At 36.6% G+C, this 18,636-nt stretch overlaps 1 protein-coding gene across 1 annotated transcript in view; it reads left to right on the top strand.

Moving 5' to 3' along the window:
* The first annotated feature begins 438 nt into the window (after positions 1–438).
* Positions 439–18,636, top strand: part of LOC113005845 (ABC transporter G family member 20) — a 52,831-nt gene continuing 34,633 nt past the window's right edge. The window contains 1 exon segment of the mRNA XM_039455707.1: positions 439–6,222. The gene's annotated coding sequence lies outside the window, so the exon portion shown is untranslated.

Genomic DNA, 18,636 nt, shown 5'->3' on the forward strand with positions numbered 1-18,636 from the left:
CCTTACTCCGGACCTTCCCTCTTTGCGTCCTGCAACTTCAGCGGCCTTACTGTTGCGTACAGGCGTGACGGTAAGAGATAACGTAATTAAATGAAGAGAGATCACCTGTCGCGCGCGCTACTGCGCCCCTGCGCACGGTCCGGAAGGTCTCAAGTGGCGGGAGGTCCTCCTTCTTGTAGTCTGCTCGCCGGGTGAGATTTCGTTGATACAAAAATTGAATATCCGCTAGCCGCCGATCCGCAAAACGTCGCTAAAATTAACGGACGGACACACGCACACAAAACAAAGACGCGAAACTGTAAGCGCACTCGCCGACACGTCCGACTCCGAGCCGAGAGGACGTAAAGCCGCAGCGTGCGCTTCTCGTCCGGATCTTACGATCCCTGTGACGGACAGCCAAACGGGATGTCACGTCACAATATATATATATATATATATATATATATATATATATATATATATATAAAATACATATATAAGTAGGAAACGTATATATAGTGATACGTCGTGCGCGCGCGCGTCGCAAACTCGGCTCTGCGACACGAAAATCGGAATTCGTAGCTGAAAGCAAAGCTATGCCTGTTATAAGAAAGAAAGAGAACGCTCGAGACAGAAGAGGATAGATTGAGAAGGAGAGAGAAAGGACAGGAATAGCTCTACGGCTGCTTTCCGCCGGAGAATGTACATATGTTGTCAAGGTCATGACCCTGAGTAACGTCTAACAAGTTTTAGCCGTCGCTCGCCCTTCGTTAAAAAGTTATAATCATAAAAAGTTTATGAAAATTAAAAGCGATAACTACACATATACTGACATATATTCACATATACTCATATATACACATAAAAATGATACAGAGAACGCGTAGGCGGGAGAGGGGTTCCGCCCCTCCCCCTGCACTTCCTCCCTTTATTTTTTCTAACCTAACCTAACCCTATTTTAGTACCCTAACCCTAATGTTGGTATTATCGACATTTACCATTTTTAGTTCTGCTAAGGTCTGCAGATGTTGCATTTAGTTCCACAGAAGGCCGCAGATGTTGCTGGACCATTAGAGTCTAGACCGACCTCGATTGAGTTCGTCGTTCACTTTAGCATCCCCTTAATAATAATATTTGTACACAAAAGAGCATTTTAATAACTCTTACGTCCAGCCTCAAGGGAAAGGTAGGCTACCTGAGGTACGAGTAAGGCGGGAAGGACGCAACAAATGCTTAAACTCGTAACCGTACTGATCGGACGTACTGCACAAGGGCGAACGCACTTTATTGACTCAGAAATGGGTCAACGTGTCAAGACACGCTTTAACACCTCTTTAGAAGTCGTGCAATCGTCGGCCCTGTTTTGAGTCAGAGAGTTGAGTCTCTTTAACTCGGGATCGGGCCTTGGGTGATCTTTTTAGCCAGGAGGAAAGGGAAAGAGATGGGTTTAAGAAATCAAAGTTCCTTTAAAATTAAAAGTTAATATATATTCTTGTAATTATTTGGAAATGGATACATTACTTTATTAGTTATTATTATTAAAAACTTGAACGTTTTTTCGGGAAATAATATAAAAAAAAATTATAAATACTTAACTAGAAATTAGTGTACATTATCATTAACTAATACAAATAGTTAATGTAATTAATATCGCAAGAGAAGATGGAACTGATTTATTTTAAAAATGCCGTTGAAAAATTACATCAAATTTATTTGAGTATACCTATTGATGTTTGTGGAAATAATTGTAAAAGAGTGTGTGCAATGCGGGAGAGGAGCGGTCATGATCATGGTCAAAAGGAATGTTTACTTCTTCTAAAAATTCCTCGCTGGACGTGGAATTCGCGGGTGAAAAAGGCGAAGGCTTCCTCCAAGAATTCTACGCTAGACGTAGAATTTGTGGGGGAAGGAGGGGAGCAGATTTCCTCTACGAGTTCCACGCTGGACGTAGAACTCGAGGGTCCTTGAAATCTAACGGAATCGGGGAATAAGGAATACTTGAGGGGAAGACGGAGGGGTTTCGGGATAAATCCGGTACGTTAGCTGGGAAGAAATTGGATGGGCCGGAGAGGGTGGCGGAGGAGGAGGTTCTTCGCGGAGGAGTCGCGTTCTTCGGGAATTAGAGGGGAGGGCGCAGAAAAATCAAATGGGGGCGTCTCTAAAAAGAGCGCCCATCCCGGAAGCGGTTCTTTATTCCGGTTTTCGCGCCCCCCCTGCAAGATTGCTCCAAGTAACTCGAGGAGTCTGACTTGGCGTACGGCGTAGTTTAAGAGGCGATCCCCGCGGTGGTGACCGGGTCGCGACTTCCTCGGAATGTACACCTTGTCTACTGATAATAACGATTACTAAGTTAGAGAAATCTGGCAAGGTGTTAAGAAATAAATAATTTAATTGTTGATTGTTGATGAAAGAGGAAAAACAAGAGACGGCGAGAAATCCTTGGACTGGCTCTTAAGTGTAGCTCGTAAGCGTTAGGCTGCCAATTGGTAGCGGTGGTGCGGCTGAAGATATGCACGTAGATGTTTCTAGCACAGATTCTAGATAACTCGAGCTTAAGTCGGTTTTAAAATATCTTGCACAGCTTCGACTCTAACTTCAAGGAACCAAATGATGATGAGTGTTAGGAAGTTGGACATTTAATAGGACTTGAAAAGAAGGGCGTGACGAGTCGAGCGGGTGGACTGGAGATTTTAGTGGTAGGAGATTTAGGATTGTTATAAACTTTATATGGTTTATCTTTAGACTCGACTTGTTGTTGGCTAGTTTGCTAACGAACATTGGTAATCAGCACCCAGGATGATCTATCATTGATAAGTTCTCCATCTTCTCCCAAGTTTCTTCAATTCTAAGGGGAGCGAGTTGTGGGATCGCCCAATTGTTCGAGGGCTTTCTTATCGGTAGTTTCCCTTTTTTGAGGGTTTACAATCGCGGTATCTCGTGTCATTTATTGTTTTTAAGGTTTGTTGTTATATCGTTAATATGAGTGGTTTGTGTCGCGACGTCCACGGGAGCGAACAGGACCATCTTCATCAATTTTAATTTATAGTTTGCCATTTTCCTTGATCGACGTTCCGACTCTGCGCTATCTTTTAGTCGACGCCAGGTTAAGATAAACTTGAGTATCCTTTTTTGAATCCTGGTTTTTCCCGTTTTTATGATACGACTATTGTTCCCGATTGCGTCGGGACTCGTGCGTTTGAACAGGTAAGCCAGGGTTGTAAATTATATATCTGTTCTAAATTTAAAATCATTTTAAGCACAATCTTAAGAGGCTAATACGGCCATTTGACATAAAATAAAAAATTGTATATGTACTTATAAGACGATATAATGGTTCCTGCACACTGGACGCGGAAACGCTTGCCGCGCGGCAAGCGTTTCCGCGTCCAATGGGAAGGAGACATAAATGTAAGACGAAACTACATGTAAATATCTTAACATATAATTTTCCATTATTCTACGTATATTAACATATAACATTCAATGGACGTTTATAATGTATTGATAGAATATATTTGTAATAGAGTTGGGATACAGTTCTAATAGAGATCTATCTGGCTTCCATGGCGGAAGTAAAATCCTATGGAGCTATGGAGGTTCTATGGATTTTTAATGGACGTCCATTTGACTTCTATGATGGAAGTAAGATTCCATGAAACTATAGAGGTTTCATGGACTTCTAATGGAGGTCTGTCTGATTTCCACGATAAAAGTAAAATTCCATGATAAAAGTAAAATGGAGCTATGGAGGTTTCATGGATTTCTAATGGACGTCTATCTGACTTCCATGATGGAAGTAAAATCTCATAAAGCTATGGAGGTCTCATGGACTTCTAATGCACGTCCATCTGACTTCCATGATGAAAATAAAATTTCATGGAGCTATGAAGATTAGATGGATGTTTAATGGACGTCCATCTGTCTTCTTTGATGGAAGTAAAATCCCATGGAGCTATGGAAATTACATGGATGTCTAATGGAAATCTATCTGACTTCCATGATGGAAGTAAAATCCCATGGAACTATAGAGGCTTCTAATGTTCGTCCATCTGACTTCCATCATGGAAATAGACCTCCTATGGAGCTATGGAAGGGCGATGGACATCCACTGGAGGTCATTTTCTATGTGGGTAATTTCGACACTTTCCGTTCGGTATTTGGTTCAAGTGTGTCTCCCATCGGTCCCTTGTCTTTAGATAGTTGCTTCAGATCCTGTTCATCTTCACTTTGCGCCAGAGTGAGCACATTTGCTCCTGATATATGATTTTTTTTTATGTTTTTGCTTTGTCATTTTGGTCGTATTTTTAAGAGTTATATCTCTCGAAACAAATATCCTGCGTCGCCGATTTTCTTTACGACACGGCGGGGAATTTTATTATCGGCGAAAGGGGAAATCGTGGAGTCCGCTGAACGTAACAATAACAATACTATAATAAATGTTAAACGGAACTGCTATCTGAAAATAAAGTATATAGAACACAAAGTATCAATTTTTATAATGATAATTTTTACAACCACAAATAAAAACGTTTCGTAAAACTTATCTGGATAAAACTTCGAAAGAGCTAAATCACTCTTGATGACCTTGACCTTTACATGTGTTACAGAGGCATAAATACTGAATAACTTTGTCTTATAAATTAATCGGCGGTCTTGTACAGTTTTTGAAATATACATGTATTTAGAGAAAAAAAAAACAATTTTTCTTAATTATTCTAGAAAATATTCATTTTACAAAGAAAAGAGTTAAACAAGAAATTAAGCTCGTGATAAGCTCTACAAGAAAGGTCATATACATATTTTACCTAATTTCAATACTTAAGTTGTTATAGTAGAAAAACTGTTTTAAAATAAGTATATACACACTTGTAGTAAATGGCCACACAAAGCAAGGTCCACCCTACACTTCCATGCCGCGGGAGCGAACAAGCACACGCGTGCGCGCGCGCACACACGCACACAATGACGGACTTTTTACCTTAAAGTCATCTTCAGTGTCTCTTATTGTTACAAATTTAAATTAATGACGAATTACTATTATATTATCCCTAATATAAGCCGCTAAATAATTTTGACTGAATAAATTCACTTCAAAGTCATAATAAATAAGAAATCCGATAATTGAAAACGTATTATAAAATGTGAAGGATGCTAGCAACATATCCAATCAAATGTATTAAAAGGCAACGAGCGTCGCATACAGAATTCAATAAAATTAATATTACAATAAATTATGAACAAAGCAATAATCAGTAATCAAATTAATTTTCAAATGACATCAACACTTGCTTAGTTATAGTTACTTATTATGTCCAGGCTTGAGAAGAAATAATATGTGAAGAGAGAATGGAGGGATGTAACAACTTTAGAACGTGCAGCTGTGGCACGAACGGAGCGCGTCGACAACCCGAGATATATGGGTCAGTGGCCCACAGATGCGGGCCCAACAACGAATGTCCCTCGGTCCTGTTTTGAGACAAGAAATTTAATTGTTTTACCTCGGGATCGGACCTAGTGCTTAGCTTATTAGAGCGGGAGATGGTAAATTAGCTCGCGAAATCAATCAAATTCTCTTATATTTAAATCATTGGTTTATTAAAAAAAAATATATTAAGAATAATAATATTCTAAAGTAGTTTGTTACAAGTTGCTTGTTTAGGATTGTCGAGTAAGAGATTATAATAAATATTTATCTATGTTAATGTAAAACATAGGGAACGGAAGCTTTAATACTAATAATTATTTAATTAATAAGGTAAGTTCAATAACTTTGACAATGATTGGTAATTGATAATTATATTTATACCTATCTACATATGTATTTCTATTATAATTTGGGTAACTTAAGATGAAAATGTAAGAACATAATAGATTATTACAGATGAAAATTAGTAATTAATTAATAATAAGAAAGGTTTAGAGAAGTTCGCAAAAACTTGTGATAAAACGGTGAGGATTAATAATTATGCTCATATATTTATCTTTATATATTTTCATTTGTTATATTTTGTAATTTTTGATCCTTAGTTATAGTTGTATGACAAATAATGTTTAGGTATGTGTGTATGTGTTCGTATCTACTGAGGGAATTCGTATTCACCTGCAAGATCAAGAATTTGGAATTCAGGGGGAGACGGTGGAAGAAAAGTAGGGGTATCGGGGAAAATCCTGTACGTGAGAGCACTGGAGGATGAGTCGGGGAGTCAGGATGGTGTTCAGGGAAGGACGAGGATCGTTCGACCGGTGAGTAAGAGGGTTCAAGAAAGAAATCGGGAGGGGATTGAGTGGGTGGTTCAAGGGAGTCTGAGGAGTGTTCGGAGGGATAAGGGCATTTCCTCAGAGGGGGGAACGGGAGAATGAGAGGGTTGGTTAACAGAAAAATCAAGGGGATAGTGAGAGCCTGATTCGGGGGGAAGATTTACTAAATTGTTAGAGCTTCCGGGTAGGGGAGCAGGATGTGGAATGTCAGCAGTTAATATGGCATCGTTAAATTCCGCGGCGAGGATTTCGCATCTTTCCGCGAAGAACTTGTGCATTCGAATTTTCGGATGCGACGGTTGCGGCGATTCCGCCAATGAGCCACGGCTGCTCGCGATTTCCACTTGTGAGTGGGTCGTTGGGGAACTTTATCCACTAGAATTAATGTTAACAATAAGAACCTATTTCTCTCTGCAGTTTGGAAATCGTTATAAATAAATAACACAAAAGAAAAAAATAATTAAAACAAAAATATCTTCCTAAAAGGAGAAATGCAATGAGGAAATGAATGGAAAACCGAGTAAGTTAAATCTTGTTGGAACAAGTTCAAATGAATTCTTGAGAGTGAATTAGAAAAAAAAGTGAAATTGAATCTAATCGATAAACTCTATTAAATTATCAAATGAAGTGAAGAATAAGAATTTCGAATCTATTCGAGACTTGCTCGATCAATTTTGCAAAAGTAGAGCAGAAAGAAGAATAGACTAGAGGGAGAGAAAAAAGAGAGAAAAGGGGGGGAAGGAATATCAAAATGAGAATAGCAGTAACTTTTATAGAGATGAATATGTAAAACAACCTTACTCGAGAGAGAAAAAGGTAGATATTCAGGCAGGAAACGGAGGAAGAAAATTAAATGTGAACTTACTATTTGATAGTAGTAGTATTCGTGCTGTGTGAAACGCTCGGAGCCGCAGGTCTCCAATCTGGCCTGTGCACAGCGGAAGCGGGTAGCTCGGTCGAATACAGCTGAGGGGCGCAATGCACAATTTATGAGACGCGTCTTAGAGAATCGTCTAACACTTGTAGGGATTTTTAGAGTGCGGACAAGCTTAGAGACCGCGGATCCGAGAGTCACCGGACTTGGACATACGAGATGTCACGGACTGTGTACCGGATTGTATTAGAATAAAAACTGCGCGCTCCGCTAGGAAATCTCCTTATTTATACCCCTTTTCATCGCTTTCCCTTGTTCTAAGGAGGGTTGTGTGCACCAATTTTTATTACCTACGCCTACGCGTGAGGCGTAGGCGTTTAATTTTACAACTTTTTTTGTCTTTAACCCTTTGCTCATTGAACACGTGTCCAACGATTATGCTCTCTGCATGACGAGTCTCGTCATGTCATTTCCATATTTTCCGGTAATTATTGAGTGATTTACTACTGAGTTTTCAGGAACTAACGGAGCTGCGTTCCCACGTCTTTCAGCTTCTGGACTTTTATGTCTGCTGACGGAACTTTGTTCTTTCCGGTGTCGAGCAACGGTGTTATCTTAGGCGCCCTCATAAATTAATTTGTTCCAATGGGTTTATTAACCAGGGTAGTATAGCTATCCGCGGTAGAGTAATTGACGCGACATTTCTATTTTAAATTTATGAGGGTCAGGTTGGCCGCTTGTAGGAGGATGACGTTCTCACTTGCTTTAGCCATCTGTTCTCTGTGTCACTGAATCACACTGATCTTAACATCGTTGCTCGGCCCTCTTTTGTTTTTAATATATCGAATGTTTCACAAAGGAAAAGAATTGTTACTCCGCAGGACGCAACATACTCAATAAATAATAAATGTTGCACAATTTTTAGTTGAATCGTCCCCAACAAAGGTTGCAGAAACTCAAGCAACCATAGTAATTATCAACTACTCCATTAAATCAGATATATTAATTTTCTTTTATCACGAAAAAAATTGTCACTTTTTAAGTTGTTTTTTTTTTAACTAATAATCTAATTTAAAAAGCCTACGCTTAACTAAAAACAATTTTGTTATAAATGTTCTGTCCAAAAATCAAGACATTCTGATAAAAATTAGCTGAAATATGTTAGCATTCAACTACGAAAATGTAGTTTCGAAGATAACACATTTATAGCTATTAAATTATATTTACTATATTTTTGAATGGAAGTTCAATATAATATTTTAGGACCATATTTTTAAAACTCTAAACATTACAAAAATAAAAAAGAACTTTTTTAATATTTTCACAATGGGATGGTTGCTTAAAGATGTTACAATTATTTTTTTGTGTCAGTTTAAATCATAAGTGTTTAAATTTTTGCGTTGTAAGATTGTAATAGAAGCGTCTTTATATTTGGTTTTCTTAAATATAATACAAGTTAATTACGTTTTCGTTTCTGTAAAGACCCTTGCCTAATGCGAGGGAATAGCTATAAGAACAGCGATAGGAATAATATAGAAAAAGCGATATATAATTGTCGCCTCCTGTTACACAATGCTGCAAAAGAAATAAAGATCAATTAATCAAATCGCGTATAGACTGTAGTCTCTCGCATCTATACCTCAAGTAAAACGTAACCTAAAATTGTTAAAAGGACGAATTTTGATGTTTGTCGATAATTGCTACTATGTATCATAAATATATTATTTAATTATGTAACAAGCACATAAAGCACTGTTAAATGAAGTTGTCAAATAATGCCGACCAGTAAATAAATAATATATATTGTATTAATTTACTTATTGAATTAATTAAAAATTATTTAGAATATTTAAAATTTCGACTCTCTTTTTCCACGCATTATCTTTCAAATTTATGTTCTTATATTCTTTCATGCTTTTATCATATAGATAAGGACGACTTTGTACAAGGTCAATTAGAAGCTCATTACCAAATTTTTCATTATCACTTACTTGATTGCTATCACGTATTTTGTGTATTAGACAATTATTCATTGTTAAAAAAAAAAACATTTTTATTGCAATAATCGAAATGATCCATCTTATAGTTTAATTAAATTAATTGACAAATAGTCTTGAAACGTGAAATTTGGTGGAATCGTACGTGTCTCGCGAAAACAATATCAACACCGAGGAAAAATCCGAACGCTGTGATTGGTAAGTTATAAACACACATAAGGCAATAAACACAGACAATTCTAACTCGTTGGAAATTTTGTCGCTATTGCCTATTCCGTGTTCCAATCTGCATTGACACGTGCATTCCCGTATGTTAGATTTCTTTATTCTTATCGTTATGCTTATTGCCTATGTTACTTCTATCACTATTACTATTCCCTCGCATTGTACAAGAGCCTTAAAAGAAGAGGCAGGGTGTCCGCCATTGTTAAACAAAATAATAAACATTATTTTTTAACATAATGAGACAAAATTCCTTGTTATAAAAAAAAGTGTATTTTGCACACATACAAAAATAGATTCTTTGAATCAATGGAAATATTATGGAATTGAATAATAAAACAACAAAACATCCAGAGAAAATATTCTAAGTATATATAGAATATTCTATTCAGAAAATATATTTGAATAATTTTAAATTAATTAATATTAACAATGGTTGTGTTAAAAAAAAAATAAAAAAATAAAAAAATAAATAAATATATGACCAACATCTGAAAAACATCTGATGTAAGATTCGTTATTACGATCGATTCGTGTCAATTCTCCACTCAATTTTAATGTATAATCGAAGAATTATGTTACAGAATCTTACAACAGTTGTAGAACGATTTTTTTCTGCTAAACACAGCAAGTGATATACACACATGTACATGTTAGATTATTTTAATCAATTCAATCTTTTTTGAACTTATTGCGATACAAAAAATATGTTGGATGAAAGTAGAATGATTCATAGTAGAATGTATTTTGGTCACGTTAGTTTTTTCAGAAGGAGGTGCCAAAAGATATAAATATTGTTATTATATTTCTTCATAAAAATTATTTGCTTTTCTTTATATAACTTGATTCTTTTAAATATTCTACATATTAAGATAAATTTATTGAATATTCAGTAGTTTACAAGATATTTTACACTTTATTCTAACATATTTTACCTGTCATATCTGAATGTAATGTTGCGAGTTTGTTGTTGCCAAATAAGCAACATTCGCGCTCAACAGCCGAGATTGTGGTCGAGATAATGATTTGTATTAAATCTTATAACTATGTTATTATTATTATTATTATTATATAAGACTAAAGTTAAATGAACTTTGATTATAGTCGAATATTGTTATTGGTTTTCAGAATTTGTTCGTTTCTTAACCCTTAAACACATCTCGTAAAATATGTAAACACATTTTCGGGTCTGGAAGACTTTTTCAATTTTGAAAAGTTATAACTTTGATTCTAATCAACATTTTTCAACAACATTTTTTTCACGTGAAAGTTTAGAATCTCAGGAGTGTGACTGCATAAGCGACTTTGCCAAAAGTAATTTGTTGTTAAGTTGTAAAAGAAAAACCATTAAGCAAAAATTAGAAATTGTGTTCAAAAATCCACTTTTTCTATAAAAAAAACATATCTCCTCAACAAAAAATGTTGGAGCCTGGCGTTTGAATGGCGTGCGATTTTACGGGCCCGCGCGGGGGTCCACGATTGCGCGGCGCTGTTGTTAGCTAGAGTTGGTATAAAGAGAGTTGCGACAATATACGTGCTTATTGCTGATTGGCTTCGCCATTAAGGGGGAAATTTCCGATTAACTATCAGTTAGGTTAGGTAGATTAAATAGAGCTGTACACACCGAGTGCCTTGGACTGTCGTTTTATCTTTGTTGTTCACTGAATGCTAAACAAGGATAAAATGATACTCGGAAGAACTTGGTGTGTATGCCCGAACGCAGCCTAATCATCTTTGGTTGTAGAGTGTGTTTACGTGTGTCAGTTGATACAAACTCTTTTGCAGCCTTTTTGCAAACTCTAGAAAGAATATTAATTCTGAAAAGAATAATAATTACATAAGTGTAATTTTTGTCAATATTTTTTTAAAGCCAAGAAGTTAACTATTTCTTAATAAATAATAAAAATAATGATATACAAATATAATCTCAAATTGTTTTAAAAATTTTTTTATTTTTTTATTTTTTATTGTTAACATTCTATTTATTATTACAAATATTATTGTCATTTTATATGTAGACTAATGAATAATATTAAAGAAAATATGTTAAATAGTCTTTCTGTACACATTGTTTAGTGAGACGGTACATTGTGCAGCAGAAGGATGTCAAAACACTTTAATGTAATAATTATTTTTTTATTAACATATAATTTTTCTTTTAAACATTTTTTTTATATAACAATTTACGAGGAATTTAAGATGATTGAGTTAAGTATTTGATCCTGGTATATTTATAAAACTAATTTTTTCTTAGCATAATCTTTCTGCTACATAAAATAAAAATCTCCTTAAAATAATCTTTTTAAATTATATAATTCTAATTGTAAGTCGTAGAACTCAAAATGTAAAAAACTTATATATATTTAAAAAAAGTAATGATTATTTAAAGTTAAAATTTTATTTCATTGTTATTGAGAGCTTTCCAGCAACAAAACATAGTCATACACTGTGTGACACAGTATTACACAGTATCAACTCGTAAAACACTGCTTCTATCAAAGCTAGATGTATTCGACCTCTCATGAATAAATAATATCGATCATTTGACATGGTTTTCAAAATTGTGCAAAAATTAAGGTTAAGTATGTTTGCTGTATATGAAAAAACGACTCTGTATGATTGTGTCAAAATTAGAAAGCATTGAATTGTATAAACATTGTGTTACACAGTATTGCTTGCTCATATTTTGAAATTGCCGCTGTGTAGCTATATATTTTCCCCCTTAATGGCGATTTCCGGGTAATTGTCGCAACTCTCTTTGTACCAACTCTGGCTGTGTTCCGATATAACTGCCAGTACTGGCAGTGGTGAAAAATCCGTTCCGTTATTGGTACGCAGCGCACTGCGACAGCATCTAGTAACTTCAATGACATCGTGAATGGTAGCCATATTGCCACTGTGACTACTGCAGCTTCCAAGGTGAGGTAGCTACAGTGCAATATGGCTACTGCAATGCTGTTCCTAAATACGATGCTATAGCAGTGCTGGCAGTAATGCAGTAATATTGGAACAGTTGGAACAGTGTACTGTCATGACGTCACATTTACTGCACTGCCAGTAAAAACGCAACACAGCCTCTATTGTTAGCGAACGAGCGCCGTTCGTCGGCCTAGTATGTACTACTGTGTTCAAAAAGTAAAGTGAATTTTTAATTTAAACTTCCCGCGCTAATCGATTCGAGCAAACTGTTTTATTTTTATGTTGGTACTACTGTTAGTGACATCTGTTCCAAATTTCATGTGAATGTTATCATTAGTCATATAGTTACGCTTGTGTTTTCTAAAAGACTAAAAGTGATTTTGGCGATTTTTACAATGTCTGATTTTGCAGAGCAAAGAAGTGCCATTAAATTTTGTTTGCGGAATGAACCTTCGGCTGCGGAAACGTGCAGAATGTTGCAGAGGGCCTTCGGTGAATCGATTATATCGCAGAAAAATGTTTATAAGTGATACAAAGACTTCAAAGAAGGCAGAGAACGTGCTGATGACTTGGAACGCTCCGGACGACCATCAACGTCAACTGATGAGCAACACGTAAAGAAAATTAAGGAATTGGTGCTCGAAAATCGTCGATTGACAATTAGAGACCTTATCGATATGGTTAGCATTTCAATTGGATCAGTTCAAACAATTTTGAAGGATCATTTGGGCCTTAGAAAAGTCAAATCTCGTTTGGTGCCAAAAACACTCAATTTCTTCGAAAAAGAGCGTCGCGTTAAAGTTTGTGAAGAGATGATTTCTGACTATCAGGACGTCTACGAACGTATTATTACGAGAGATGAGACTTGGATCTATGCTTATGATCCGGAAACAACCGACCAATCGAGTGAATATCGTGCTAAAGGCGAGGCAAGACCAAAAAAATCACGCCAAAGTCGCTCAAAAATCAAGGTTATGTTGACAGTTTTTTTCGACTATCGCGGTATTATGCATTATGAGTTCCTTCCGCCGGGCCAAACTGTCAACAAAGAATATTATTTGAGTGTTATGCGTCGTTTGCGTGAAGCTATTCGCAAGAAGAGGCCGGATTTATGGAAAGACAACTCCTGGTTTTTGCATCACGATAATGCGCCGTCTCACACGGCATTGATTCTTCGTGAGTTTATCGCCAGAAATTCCACTCATATCGTTTCGCAATCGCCTTATTCACCTGACTTAGCTCCGTGTGACTTTTGGCTATTTCCCAAACTCAAAGACCGCTCCGAGGACACCGCTTTGAATCTATTGAAGAGATTCAACGTGAATCGCTGTGCGCTTTGAAGGCTATACCGGGAAACGCCTTTTTGGCATGCTTCGAGGAATGGAAAAAACGTTGGCATAAGTGCATTGTATCGAAGGGGGAATACTTCGAAGGGGATGAAATTGATTTGGATGAATAAATAAAGATTTTTCATTTTATAACAAAATTCACCTTACTTTTTGAACACAGTAGTATGTACTCTCTTGTGTGTGTTTGTGTGTTTATGTATGTAACGCGCGATACGAAGCGCAGATTGTCGTACAAATATAGCATTTTAATTAGAATAGAACAAGTTTTTTTCAAGCCACATAAAAAAACTTTTAAGAACTTTCAAATACGGCATTTTAAAGCTAAAGAGTCATACTTAAAAGAAATTATGATATTGTCATTTCTTTTAAAAGGTATAATTATATAACAAAGAGAATATGAGATATTTTTGAGTGTCTAAAAATCCACTTTTTTTTAAATCATATTTTTGCAACAAAAAACTTTTAAAAACTTTACAATACGGCGTATTAAACGTAAAGAATCATACTTTCAAAAAAAGTTATGTTGCTGCCATTTCTATTGAGAAATGTACTTACGTAATAAGGTGAATATGAGGTATTTTTGATTAACTCGAGGTGTCTAAAGTTGAAAATTGATGTGTTGATAATATATTTCGGACCCTATACAAAAATCCACTTTTTTATGGCACTATAGTATTTTAACTTTAGACAGAGTAACATACGCGTACGGATCTGTTTGAACGTGTTTTGTCCAGTTCTTTTACATAAGATTACTCACAAGAAAGTTTCACTCACACACTTTATGAGTCCCATTGACCCTAACAAAACTTTGCTATCGTGCCGTCCGAATTCTAGTTGATCAAAAAAAGTTCATCAACCATATCAATTGAAAGAGAAGATTTCAAACTTTCTTTATGTCCTGGTCCGAACCTTCTATCTTATTCCGTCTTCACATAGCAAGCGTTCGAAGCTTCATATGGAGTCTTTCAGACCTACTTATGTGTTTAAGGGTTAAGGCTCTTGTCTACTCGCCGCGGCTATATTGAAGTTATGACGTGATAAACGTGAAATGACACGTAATGTTGTTTGACGTACCGTTTGCAAATAAAGACAATTTGGATAAAACTGAGTAATCAGATGACTTTAAAACACTTGTAAAAATGGGTAAAGTCTAGCTTTACTCCGTCTAATAGTCGTAAAAAGCATGTAAAGTAAAGCCTATTCAGACAGGAAAACACACGAATAGTTACTGAAAGTAGTGAAAAATATGCTCTTATGTATAAAATTCAAAGAAACTTTATTTGCAGTCCATTTTTACAAATTTGTAGATACGAAACAAGTCATATTTTCCCAATAAAACACATAATAACAAAATGACTTGCACGTCAACATTTCATCGTCAATTTGTCACGTTTTACACCTATTAGTTTTAATTATGTCTGCGACGAAACGTCACTACCGTCAACGCAGTGTTCTCGACTGAAGCTTTAGGAGCCTTAAACGGTTTAACGTAATCTTAATTTAATTCAATTTTAAGCGAAATATCTACAATTAATTGTGTATACGATAATAACCGTTGCGTAGTACAGTAGCAGCGGAACTTCATCCACGTACGAGGAAACTTCGAATTTTTGTCAATAAAGTGTCGCGATTACACTTTCAAATAATTAAGAAATAATATGAATTGACTGTAACCAACACTATGGAAGACCTTGATACTGGCTCTAATCTGATCATCAACGACGGACTTTTAAAACCGGGCGATGCTTACAATTCTGCCGGAGCGCTCATAAAAATAATACGGCTCGAAAAACATCAACAAACTCATCCTTATCAGGACGCCTCGAAAAATTCTGCAATCATTCTTTTCAAGACGAGAAATCCTGTAACCTGTAGCGTCCTTCTTTAAGACGCATCGAAAAGATCACTCGTTGATTACGAGAAAATGTCTTAGCTGCACTGAACAGACTGTCCCGTTGAACGACACGTTTACTAAAACAATCACTAGAAGATTCTCAGGATCACGAAAACAAGAAATCTATCGCTAAAATCATTTTGTGGAATCGGATGGTTGTTGTGGAACCTAACAATCCTACGTTTTCGATACTCGGCAATAGTACGCTTACGAGACCCAGCACATTCAAAGCATCACAATGAGGAAGCTGATCTATATGAAATCATAACGTGCTTACAACTTTTCTTCGATAACATAGACCTTCACATACAACAGCTTACCTCGCCGACGTACAGGTCGGAATATCGCCTCAGCCTCAAAAAATCACTGGTATACACGCGAGCTCAAGAAGGATTTAAGTAGTCCTTAACTCAGTACGAATCTAAGAGTTTAAGTGTTATTGTCACTGATCTAGGCGATTTCTCAAGCCTCGCCAAGTAACAGCTATTCAAAGCGCACGATTAACTACTGTGGCGTCCATCCAAATGCCACTATAATACACCCACGCGCTTAAATATTTATACGGCGCCACCACTATGCGGCGTTCAAACTCAAAGTCCGCCGGTGTGCCCGTCCGACCGTCACCGGACGCGCGCGCGCGCACCCGCCTAGTACGCGGCGATACCGCTACGCGGCGTCCTAACTCGGGAGTCAAGCGCGAACAAAACCAGGATATAAGGGGCTCCGCGAGCCTCGAGAAACCAGCCTTCGCTCGTCTATCAACGGCGAGTCTGTCTACGAGACAACGCACCGTTGATCTCTGAAGACGCATATCGGCGAAGACCTTGTCGCTCGGCACGACCTCCAACCCAGTGTCGACGGCCAAGCAAGGGTCCCGAAGTAATCAACACCCCGATCGAGCCCAGCTCTCGGAACAGGCATCAAAAGCCTCACATCGAGCTCTGCTCTGTGAGCGTTCCGACAGAGCTCAATTCTCGGAATATACCTACTCTCCCTCGCATCGAGCCTAGCTCTGTGAGAAGGTCTTTTGGGACCGACGTCGAGCCCGGCTCCGTCGACGAGGCTAAAGGCAAGAACGACTGTGTTGAGCTCGGCTCCACAAGGGACCCTAAGTGGAAACTGATTCCGCTCCAGCTGCCTCCAGCAAGACGGAACCGGCTTCCCTCGCTCTTCTTAAAAGACGACGACCCTAGGCACGCACGGCCTGTCTTGCCCTCCTGGTGCTTAGATTTCCCAGGGTGGCCTTTGTCACCACTGGCTGCCTCACCACCGGCTTCACCTCCAGCGAGTCTCGTCCACGAGCCGACACTCGACAGGGCCACGTAGACCGACGTTCGTTACACTACTCAGGTTTGCCAAACTCCGGCAGAGTGGGACCGATCAAGGAAACACAGCAACCAAGAGAATCATCGGCCCAGGAGAAAGAAGCAACGAACCAAGAAACGTGGCCTCCTTGAATCCCTAAACTGTTGACCAGGCGTAATCGGAGCTTCAAGAAACCAAACGGCCCTTTTCAGGGCTCCCTCACAAAAAACCTAATTGGAGTCAACCTGAGACTCTATAACAGCAACCGAAATTAGTGAACCTACAACAGTAGGAAAACAATCGCTAAAACTACTATAGAATAAAGTTGCTCAAGAAATATTTCCTTGGCAACTTGTCCTTAAAAGAACGCACTGGGGGAATCTTGGAATTGTCTTTTTCAGGACACAATGAGGACGCATGAGCCATTCATTTGAACGCATTGAGAACTGAGTCACTTGTCGACTCAGCAGTTTTCACATATTGTACATCAGTGTCATATTTTCGCCAACCTACAGGCAAAAGTTTCACTTCAGCTCATTTCTATTCTAAGACTTTGATCGAGAGAAATTCTCATCATCTTAGACATCATCTTAGGCAAATGTAACAGTCAATTAGAGTTAGTGGTTTACCGTGATGCTTCGACAATTAAAGAGTTGTACAAAAATCAAGGTAAACCGATCACTTCTTTCTGAAATCGTTCTTTTTAGGATGACTTTAATGTATCACAAAAACAATTTACAGTGGTTACGTAAAAATATAAATTTTGTGAAACGTAAAGAACAAAGTATGAGAGAAGAATCAGTATGAGAGAAGAATCACAATGAAATGTTATAAATGACACAATAAACAGGGCAATTCTATAATTAACAAAGAGGCTTAATCTTTTTGCGAGGATTCAATACGCTTCTACTATTGACTTATCCGACAAATCTGAGAAGTTTCCTGGTAGCGATGGAATCGTTGGAACAGCCACTATCAAAATTTCAAAGGGATTGCTTAGAGAAGTTTCTAATAAACTTTATCTTGGACTAATTATTGAGCTTGTATTACATATATACGTAATAATTGCAATATGTATAACTAGTTATTTTAGATTTAGTTTTCAAAGCTTCTAAGGCGGCTGATATATTAAAGATATTATTGGAATAAAAATTTGTAGCGTTTTTTATAAGTAAAATTCAAAGAAAATGTTTAGATGTTTGTATCATATATGTCGTTACAAACGTTATTCCAATCCAATATAATTTTTTTTTCTTATATTAATGTACATTATAAATAATATATTTGAATTTTTGCGTTGTAAAATTTTCTTTATAGGCATAATAAGAAAAAAATAAAGAAGATCAAGTTAAAGAAAAAGAAGTATAAAAAAAGAAAAGAAAAAAGAAAAAAGACAAAGTATTGAAAAAAAGAATATAAAAAAAGAAAAAATAATAGAGAAGAAAAAAAATAAAAAAGTATAAAAATAGAAAAAAATAAAAAAGAACAAAAAAGAAAAAAATATAAAAAAAGGACAATAGAAAAAAAATTAGAGCTAAATTAGTTAAGTTTTTGTTTCTTTAAAAAAACCAAGAAGTCCATTATTGAACTTTCTTGTTATGAAAAAGAAATACAGTGTATTTCATACATATATAGAATAGAATATTCTACGAATATTTTTAAGAGACAATGTTCGTATCTTCGAAACGTTATAATATAAAATATTTTGTTAATATTTGTAGAATATTCTATTCAGAAAATACTGAAATAATGGATAAATTATTTGAAATTCATCAACATTAATAACAACTGTGTTTAACAGGAAAAGCACGTTTACAACTGATATATGATTCGTTAATC

The sequence above is a fragment of the Solenopsis invicta genome, chromosome 12, assembly GCF_016802725.1.
Source record: "Solenopsis invicta isolate M01_SB chromosome 12, UNIL_Sinv_3.0, whole genome shotgun sequence".
NCBI lineage: Eukaryota > Metazoa > Arthropoda > Insecta > Hymenoptera > Formicidae > Solenopsis > Solenopsis invicta.